Source organism: Triticum aestivum, chromosome 7A (genome assembly GCF_018294505.1).
Source record: "Triticum aestivum cultivar Chinese Spring chromosome 7A, IWGSC CS RefSeq v2.1, whole genome shotgun sequence".
NCBI classification, from domain to species: domain Eukaryota; kingdom Viridiplantae; phylum Streptophyta; class Magnoliopsida; order Poales; family Poaceae; genus Triticum; species Triticum aestivum.
The window spans coordinates 627,511,350-627,522,332 of record NC_057812.1 but is presented as its reverse complement, the minus strand read 5'-3'; positions in this window follow the sequence as shown (position 1 = coordinate 627,522,332).

Here is a 10,983-nt window from a genome sequence, read left to right as displayed (position 1 = left end):
AGACATAGGCAAAGCTTGTTTGCTCCCTAGTCATCGAAACCCCATCAATCCCATCACAACTAGACGTAGGCTTTTACCTTCATCGAAGGGGCCGAACTAGTATAAACTCTCTTGCGTCCCTGTGTCCGCTTTAACCCCTTCAATCTAACCTGTCGCGATGGCTCCACGACTAAGTCCTTTCTCTAGGACATCTGCCGTGACAAAACCACGATAGGTACCCCTGACTAAAAAAATTTAGTCTCAAGACTAGTTTTAGCCCCTCTTTAGTCAGGGGTGCTTGGAACTTTAGCCTCTTAAAGAGACTATTTTTAGTCGGACTAAAACAAGTCCCTTGGATCCAAGCACCCTCTAAGCATCCTAGAATTCTTTGACAAAACTAAGCACCCTGAAATTCTTTGACAACTAAACGGCTGGCTATTTGATGTTGGCCATATATATTGTACGTATATAATGTGAAGAAACGAGTGGTAGTACTATACCAACTAAAAGATGAAATGTAAGAAATACTAGTATGTACGTACTGAAGAGTTAAAGTAATGAGAAGAAACATAACATAGTTCTGCTAGGGGCTCAGCACAACACACCCCTCAAATTAAATTAAGCACACCTGAAATTAAACTTTGCAACTATTCTGGTAGACATTGCATTAGATCCACCATGAGCAATGACACTGCCACCTTACTCGAAGTCCTCGTCCACGTCCTCGACTTCGTCCTTGTCCCTCTTCCTCTTGGCCCATACTTTTTTTCTTAAACCGCACACTTGGTTGTTGCTCTTCATCCAACCCTTGTAGATATTGAAGCAAAGGTAGCCATCCATTGCAGCATAGTGGATGTGGTCTATATCTAGTACATTCTGCTGCCATGCATGACGATGAAACGTGTAATGAGGTTTCTCCAGTTTACCGTACGAAGGATGAACCATGGCTCCTGCCAGGGTCAGCATTGAAGGCTCACGAGAGGACACCAGCCGATTCTTCTAGAGGTCGAAGGTGTTGTCTACAACAAGGCCTATCCGATGCAGGACTTCTTTGTCGTTACCAAAGTCTATAGTGACGAGTTTGACTAGGTTGCTCTCGAGGAAGTCCTTAAAATCCTGGCACTCAACGTCAGCATGGCATACGTGGTAGACCAAGCATAAGTCATGCACGCAAACCTGGATCATGGTGGGCTTCTTCCTCTCTTCGTCCTTTAGATCCTTCTCTCGTCCCTGGACTGTGGTGTACTCAACATCTAGCCCAGCGACCCACTCATCATCTGAGCCTTCGAACATGCGTCTGAAACGAGAAAGGCATCCTTTCACCGTCGCGGAAGAACGGGTGTAGATGACGTCGAACTCATCGCCGGTGATGGTTCTAACCTTGTACTCACCGTCGATCATGGAGATTTGGGATGCCATGGATTTGGGAGGAGGGTTAGGATTAGTGGAACTGCCGTAATGTGAATGGACGGGACGACTAGGAGCGAACCGCCGTAGTATTGAAGGACCTGCGGGGACGAGTAGGAGCGAACTGCTAGCATGCGAACGGCAGGGTAGTGGCTTTCCATTCTCCGATGATACGGGCTTCCGAGAGCCCTTGGATCTAAGATAGAACGGTTGCATGGCGTGATTCTAGACCTATGGGTGAATATCCTATCCTGGAGGGTTATTTTGCAAATTTTCAGCAACTTAGCATGCGTCCGTTTGATCTCAGATCCAAGGGATGCCAGCAGCCCGTATCATGGTCGCGCCTACCATGACCGTCGCGTCGCTCGCGCCCTTGGAGATTTAACACAGTGCATTAGGCTATCTGATGTTGGCATGTCATACATAGTCATCACTTAGTCACTCATACTATAACAAGGTTGGCTATAAGTGTATTTTTTTACTCCTCTCTATCTCTTTCTCCGTACTCAAGGAAGAAACGGTGCTAAGCGCGTGTATTTATTGCATTTGCCAAGGAGTGACCTCTTCCAATGAAATGGTGTTGCTAAGTTTGCTTCATTTAATTAGCTATAGACTCAAAATTGTCTTTTCACCTAGGTACACACGCTTAGCACCGTTTCTTCCTTGGGTCACCAAACTAGTCTCTCTCTTCTTGATTAACTTGCCACATCAGACTTTATGCTTATATGGCAAGCTTAAGCACCTGTAGGAGCAAGTAAAAGTAAGTACAATAGTGCGCTTTACATGGCATTTTTGCATATGTGGATGCAAGAGAGGCAAGGAAAAAGTGGAGAAGTGGGCTCTCATGCAAGAGCCAGCCTCTACTACATGGTGGAGCATTGGGAGAGGCACCTGTATGGAGGTGGTCAGGAATCTGGGAGACTCACGCCGGTCGTAGCACCGAAGTTAAAATGATAATGGCAAGTCAAATCACAAGGCCCCACCTGTCCAGCAGTAACTCGCTGTCAAATCACACAGCCCTAGGTTTGCAGCAGCCTACTCCCTCGTCTTCTCGCGTCTTTGTCAAACCGACTAGGCGGAACTGCCCCGCCGCCTACCGTGCAGGAAAAGCTCCGCCCTCGACTTTTAAATACAACTGCATCCGCTTAAGAATCCAATGATATACTTTCTGTGACATAGTAACTCATATTTAGTTAGTCAAATGGATGACCTAGTACTATATGCAGGCCCTATAAACTGAGACGCCTAAAAATAAAAAAACTGAGACAGAGAGGGTAGTTCAGCACGTATCTTTTTAGATCAATATAGTCGGGATTCACCAAGGAGCAAAACCAAGTGGTAGGCTGCTCCTGTCGTATTGGCGTAGCAACTCAAGCAGGGTCAGTCCGCACACGAAATGGCAACACACTTAACAGGACCCCTTTGGCCGACATGTGGCTCATCCACCGTCTTGTTCCACGTGTGATGCACCAAATTACAGTTCGGAGCAGCGGCTGGAATTGGAGGCACCCCGGTCGTAGCGCTGCAGTAGTAGAAAATGAGCGACGAGGGGTCAAATCACAAAGCCCCACCTTTCCCACATTAAGCTGGACGGATGAAGCAACCATCATTTCACTCTAGGGCGCAAGAGCATAAAGGAAAGAGAAAACAATGATGCGTGCAGCAGCTACCTAGGGCACCCTAGGGTAGGGGTCTCCACTACAGATCGTTTTTTTAAAGCGCCTCCACTATAAATCGGCTTCTCCCTCGTCCTCTTGCAGAAAACCGATGATGAGTGCGGCGGTAGGGTTTGTAGGAGTACTACGGCGTGCGGGGCCACGTCGTAGTAAACGGGTTCGAGCCGACGCCTTAAATATGTGTGGGCCGCTTGGTTTTACGGGAACGAGGCAACATTTTGGGTTCGGGGACCAGTGGAGATATAGTACGTACAAAATATTGTGGATGTAGGTTCGACCGAAAGGCAATGATGCATGGGCCCCGCATTTTGATATACCCGGGGCCGCGTGAAATTTGCTACTCTACTCAAAACTAGTAAGGTACACATGTATTGAACACATGAGATTTCGAAACCAAATTATAAATAAATACACACTATAGGATGTAAAGCTTTGAGTCATAGATGCATGATGTAGATGTTCGTTTAGTTCTTATAGTTCATCTCATTCAAAATCAATAAGTTTTATAAAAATGTTCAGATTCATGGGGTTGTGCATTGTACTCCCTCCGTTCCAAAATAGATGACCCAACTTTGCACTAACTTTGTACAAAGTTAGTGCAAAGTTGGGTCATCTATTTTGGAACGGAGGGAGTAAATCATAAAGTAAAAAACAAATAATGGCAATTCATTTAGAAAAAAATAATCAATTATGATACAGAAGATTCTAGAACAAAGGAGAAGTGCTTGTGTTTTGAGGTTTGTGCATTATGCTTAAGTTCAACCATGGAGTCTTCTAAATTGTACATGTGGCAGATCTGGTGGAATGTTGATGATATCCAACAGCCAGTAGTGCTCAGATTTGCCTATCTCTGCCCTGTCGGGTTAGCTTCATCCAGCTACCATCTTTCAAAGTCATTGGCACACTATATAGTTCTTGTGCCATAGTTGCATGTTTTGGAAAAAAGCTACTAGTGGGTTGTACTATCTATTTAGGAATAGAAGATGTATACATGGAAGTTGTAGGGAAAGAGATGACATGGAGCATCTCAATTCCTATGAGTAGGTATTGGAAAAGAGATGTCATTTGGTTCACATCATAGGAACTTTTCTATTGAATGTAGAGATGACATGTTTCTCAATTCCTATGAGGAGGGATTAGAAAAGAGATGTAATTTGGTTCATATCATAGGAACTTTTCTATTGAATGTACACTAATGTTTATTTTCCTTTGAAATTAAGGCAGTATAGGAATCCATTCATATGAACCAAGTGGCTCTAAAGCTATAGAAATGATATCATGTTTATTTCCTTTGAAATGTGGAGTATATGAATCTATTCCTATGAACCAATTGGCTCTAAAGGAAAAAAAATCCTATAAAAATCATATCATATAGAGTTCCTATGATATTCCTCGACACTAAAGGATGCTTGAAATTGCTGCGGGTGATACGATGGTCTTTCTTTGTAGACTCCTCACCCAACTTTATAGTTACCTCTCGAAGATGAATGAAATGATATATACATGGTATTCTACATGTGCAATTTGGTACACGAAAACTCGGTAAAAGTTTGCGAGGTTCGAATTTTCAATAAATCTATATGCACTGCATTTCGGAACGGAGGGAGCATACGTCAGTTGCTAACACTCACGTGGAAGATTTGTGTGTAGGACGAGTGGCTGTTCTGTTAAATGACATGGCAAAACTGACACTGTCGGATGCCGATCTAACGGTCCTTACGACGTTCGTCAGGAAAAGGCTTGTGGCGAACGTTTGTCGGATAATGATTTACGGACACATGCATTGCATTGATACGTGCCCCCCTCTCTCTCACGCACGCGCACCCTCACAAGTCACGACTCTCCCGAGTCCTCTCGCAGACTCGCACGTCGCACCCACCGTCTATCTGTAGGTAGATGTCACGCACATATGTGCTCTTCACACCCTACCCTCAGAACTTCTAAAAAACAAAAGACGGCGCGCACATTTTATTTTAGCTCACACGTCACACACTTGTACTATTACTCTTGCGGCGAACGTTCTTTGGGCATAGTATATTGTACTCTCACGAAGAGAAGCAGTGCACGCACGCACTAGTTCTCTCACACCCACTCGCGGGTACATGTAGGAGCGCATTTTTTTGAAGCTGGTACAACAAAATCACTCCACTATATATACAAGAAGGAGCCTTAGCGCTTGATTTACTAGGGTTCCTCTCGTTCACTCTCTCATGCTCTCCAGATCTAAGCAACACATAGGTGGCCACACTCTCTCTCTCAGCTCACGGCTAGTCACAAATCCGGCCGGACAACCTCGACCGGGGCAGGGGGTAGGTGCATCGTTCACGCTGTCATCAGCGACGAGGGAGGAGACCAGCGGCTGCCCGCGCATCTCGATCGGCGGCCGTGTCGTTCTCTCCGAGAGAGCGCGGCTCGGGAGGGCCTCCGACCCCTTCTTTCTCCCTAGGTATTGTGGCCAAGATGCGGCCTCCCGACGCTGTCTTTGCGACATGCCGACGACCCTCAGGTATATATTCCTTCGAAACCTGCCTTGCTCTACTGCCCCAGCTCCCTTCGTGTGGATCCTTTTCTACTTCCGTCCGCTGTTCCAAAGCCACCTAGACTTCTACTAAGGCACGTGCTTTGCACGTATGTTCTGTATGATAGATACTCATATACCTTCTTTTTAGAGAGAGAAATGGGTACTCGTATCTTGAGTAGATATCATAGTGTGTTTGTTTGCATGATCTAAGGACTATTCTGAAATAAGAAGCAAATGACTTGCACAAATCAAACTGAGTTCGAAGTAAGAATTTGATTACAAGATAAAAGTTGTAGTTTTATTATATGTTGTTTCCTGGGTTCCACTGATGTATAGTTCCAAAGTTTTTTGACGGTTTACATGCATGTTTATGGACTATTTTGTGCAACTAAATAAGTCATTTAGGTCTGACAGGCACTCACGTCCTGTATTAGCTTGAGGTATAGCTTATGGATGACTGAAATAAAATATTACACTTTTTCTGCGAATAATAAAAATATTACATTTCTCGATGAAGCAGAATAAAGCTTTAGCTAGCATCAGCCATGCAATGTTATGTTATGTGAACAGTGTAAACTTTGCAGTATAGCGGCATCTAAAAAATCCATTTTTACAGTAATCTAAAAAAATAAGTTAGTAGTAGAGTGTTTATTTCCCAGGTGACAACGGGGAACCAAAATGTGCTAGCTATTTGCCAACTTGTCGTACTTTCATGTGAGGAGGTGGCAGCAGTTTCTAGACATTTCTCAACTTCAGTAGGTGCAATCCAGATTCAACGGGGACTTCTTTATTTGTTTACTTGGAGAGCAGAGTCGGCCATGTGCACAAGGAGCGGGAGCGAATCCGGCAGCTCTTAGCTGTCAGATCATGTCATCCTTTGTTTGATGGACGGCAGTGATATGCATGAGAGGGGAAATGAACGGTGGATTTTGAGCCAGTGCTTGTTTGGGAGGGAGAACCGAAGATAGAGTGGTAAATCCAATTTCAAAACGGCCGCATTATAGTAGTAGTAGATTAGAAGTAAAGCTATGTCATACAGTCGACTCAAAGTGTTGGTTCAAACAGGGAAGAAAGTGGGAAATCTATAGCATGAATCTAGGACTTGGTTCTAAGAGGAAACGGGGGAAAGTAGTAATATCTGTCACTGTTTAAATAACCGTATATCTTATTTCCGCAAACAGGGATGTCTGTCTCCATATCGTTTCGGGATGTCTATCTCCGTATCGTTTCTATCCGCGCAATCAAAAGCACACACCTCAGTTTTAGTACAACTGCGCAAAATGAGATGGCTATCCCTCGCTGTTGTCGTCTAACCTCCCGTCTTCAAGGTATCCCTACATTGGTAGTAACTAAGGTAGAATGACCAACGCAATCTAAAAGAAGCTGATTCATACGTTTTACTTCCTGATTGCAGTGCAGGGACGAGCGAAAACAACTGCATCCTAGTCCGGAATGCACTTTCTACCAGTTCATCCATGGACCAAGGACTAGCTGGCATGGCTGCACGGCGGGTTTTTGGACAGGTGCGCGGACAAGAGGCATTGTGGTTTGCTTATTTCTGCAAATAGCGGTGCTTAAATTTAGTGGAATGCACAAGCATTTCAGCTGGTCAGTACACTGCATGGTTCAGTTCAGCATTCCAGCTGATACCACAATTATAATTGGTTATTCTGGAATGAGAGAACCTAACCCTGAATGGTGGCAACAAGAAAAAACTAGAGTGAACTCCAGGAAATTTAAGCCTGCCGAGAGGCCCTTTGCTCAGAGAGAAGCCTTGCTTGTTTTTTCCTGATTTGTAAACCTTCTCACAACTTTGTCTTTTGTTGTGAACTAGTATATGTTTGTTATGTTCTATGAATCATTGATATGTATAAAATTGCTTAACTTATGCTTTTCAAGTTTTTTATGAAGACGAGTTTAATGTGAGTGTTCCACATGAGCGCTGGACTAGCGTGTGAACGCTTGGAATTTATTACATTGTGGCCTCAATTAACTGCATGAACCACTGTAACAAGATACATAGTTGCTTATATGTCAGACAACAGATTGTTGATTGTTAGCTGGTCGATAGCCTAGTATTGAAGCGAGCTGAGCCAATGTGTCGTGTTTTGCACAACTACTTACAAATGTGGTAGCACCAACAGTGTTTACAAGTACTTATGTATACGTCGGCGCACGGTTCTCGAACGAGTGCTCTATTTCATTAAAAAACACACTGCTTGTATGATAAATCATGACAACTTATGTCTTACCATGCCATATTCATGAAAAAACTAGTGAGGGCGCATCTGTTTCGGCAACAATTACGATGGTTCTCACATGATTCACGGGCACACAAAAGTAGCAGCAGTTCCCATAGACGGATTCAAACAGAGTACTAGCCCCAAAGGGGTTGATAACAGGCAAGGTTCGGATAATTAGACACAATCCAAACTACTATTAAACACTAGCTGGGGCAACTATTTCATGCCTCGATCTAATTTGGGCTGGACACAAGACGGACCTTGCCATGAACATCATCGAGGATGTCCCGCAGCAGCTCAATCTTGTGAACCTTCATGAAGACAACCTTGTGGCCTTGCCACTGATAAACTTGTTTGTGGAGGCATGCCACGTCATCTTCCTGCGTAAGCTTGACAAGAACAGTATTCCTCACAAACGAAGGAGTAGCTTTGAACTTCTTGTGCTTCAGTACACCCTAGACAACACGCATGACAACAGTGAGGCCGGAATACAACTCTTCATTGGTATAACCGCAAATGGCTTCCAGGATCCAACAGCCTAAGAACTCTGTTTTCCCAGTGCGTATATTCAGGTCGTTCTCCTCATAGCGAGTGACATGTACAACCACACAATCCTTGTCTGCATCAGGGCTCTAATTGAAACAAAAACAAATTCTGAATTACTTTTTAGTATAAGAAACACAAGTTATTTAAACCACTACGTATACCATGGCATCGAAGCTAATAAAATTTTGCATTATTAATCACCACATACTTCCTTTTCTAAAAAAATCACCACATACTTAGATGAAAGCCCACAATCGAGATCGGCAAAGAAGGAAATCACCTTGGGCAGCTCAACGGGGGGGACACATCCTCGAAGGGGGAAAACTGCTCCTGCAGTGCCACGGGGGCTGTAACCTCAAACAGGGCGTTGACCATCTTAGTATCTGGGGTCGCCTTGGTGGTTGACTCCATCTTCTTGGAGCTCTCTGTCTCGTGGGGATCTGCCTCCCGCATCTGCTCCAATATCGGCAGATCTTTGCCTGGTTCTCCTTGGTCCATCATGAAGCTAACGAATACTAGGAGTCCACTGAAAGGAAAACACAATCGCAATGACAATGAAACAAAAAAGAGTGAGGATCAGTTACTGCTTTGCAAAAGTTCTTTTTTTTCCTCTGAACGAAAATATACCAACATCACGGATCCGCTTACCTTCCCTTTGTTCGGAGAGAAGAACAGTGGCAGATGCAAGTGTTGCCTTTCTTGAAGACGGTGAGGGAGAAGGGGATTCAGCAAAGAGTGAAATGATGGTTGCTTCATCCGTCAAACTTAGACTGCGGGGAGCTGGGTTTTTGTGATACGACGGCTCGTTACTGCTGCGCTACGACCAGGGTGACTCTCCGCCTACATACTGCCTTCTAATTTGGTGGATGGCATTTGGGCCCGCGCGCTACATGGCCCGCATGTTGGTGAACAAAAGTATGACGACATTCAGTAGAGGGAGACGTTTCAATGACCTAGGAGGAGCCAGAAGTAGTAGAGTGTCTCCACTGTACTAGTAGTAATTGTTTTTCTGGGCAGCTGTAGAGTGTCTCCAGTGTACTAGTAGTAATTGTTTCTCGGGTCCCAAGACAAAACAGCCCATCCACACTAGTAAATAGTAAAATCAATTCAAAAACATGGGTGCTCTTCTTCCTCCTCGCTCCCACCCACCTCACGTCAGCTCGCTCCACTCGTACCCCCAAATTCCTCACCTCACTCCTATAGAAAACCCCAGCTCCCCTTCTTCCTCACTCCTATAGAAAACCCCCAGCTCCCCTTCTTCTTCACTCGCACTACAACTAGGCTCGTCATTCATTACTCTGCTCAAATCCATGAGCGCGACGCGATGCCCTCGAGGAAAATGGAGTCGGCTGACCCCAGCGCCAAGAAGATGAGGCTCCCGCCAGCGGCGACGCCTGTTGTAGATCCCGCACCCGGCAGCGCGGGGAGAAGCGGCGACCCTGCCCCCACCGGATCCCAGGAACCCATAGAATCTCGGGTGGACTGCATCAGCGATCTCCCGGACGCCATCCTTGGGGAGATCATCTCGCTTCTCCCCACCAAGGATTGCTGCCGCACCCAAGTCCTCTCAATTCGGTGGTGCCCTCTATGGCGCGTAATTCCCCTTAATCTCAACTGTCGTCAGCTATCTCTCTTCAATGATTTTGAAATCCCTAGAGCCATCATCTCCTCCCACCACGGCTCCTTTCAAAGCCTCTACATCCCGTCATGCTACCTGTGCAAGCATACCATGCCCTGCATGGTGGACGCCTGGCTAGAATCCCCTGAATTCACAGAACTACAGCTGCTTGAGTTCTACTATTCCCCTGGAAATCACATACCACATACCAAACGCCATGAACTTGTGCCCTTAGCACCGATGTCCATCTCAGGGTTTTCATCCTCTCTCCACACCGCCACCTTCGCGCAGTGCTACCTACCAGACAATCTGGTACTAAACCTTTGACTCCCATTTCTCAAGAAACTTTCACTTGTGCGGGTTCGTATATCGGAGGCCTCATTGCACAGCATCATCCACTCCAGTTGCCCTGCGCTGGAGTGCTTGGTGCTTGTTTTCACAGTTAGAATCGGTTGTCTCCAAATAAAGTTGCCTAACCTTGTAAGAATTGCAATTTATTTTGACGGAAGGCAGCTCATCTTCCAAGATGCCCCTTCACTTCAAAGGTTGATCCTTGATTCTAGTTATTCACCATTGCAAATAATCGTCCTCTCTCTGCCTAAACTGGAGACCTTGGGTGTAATACATGATCTCTGTGCTCATTTCAATATGGTGTTTGGCTCCACAGTTCTTCAGGTACTTTATATTATCATCTACACTTGTAACCATAAGCTGCATTTTAAATTTCTGCGCATAATTTATATATCATCTTGGAGTACACATTTTGTACTAATATTATGTTCTATGCACAATGAAGAGTTTCTCCAAGGATGGCCTATCAATGGTGTTGGATTTTGTCAAGATCTTATATATCCAAATGAATAGTTTTGATCTGAACAAGATTATTGGCTTGCTGCAATGCTTTCCATGTCTGGAGAAGTTGTATATAAAGGTGATAATTTCACACACATTGGAAGCCCGCATATAGTGTACTAGAATTAACCGTTCAGCTGT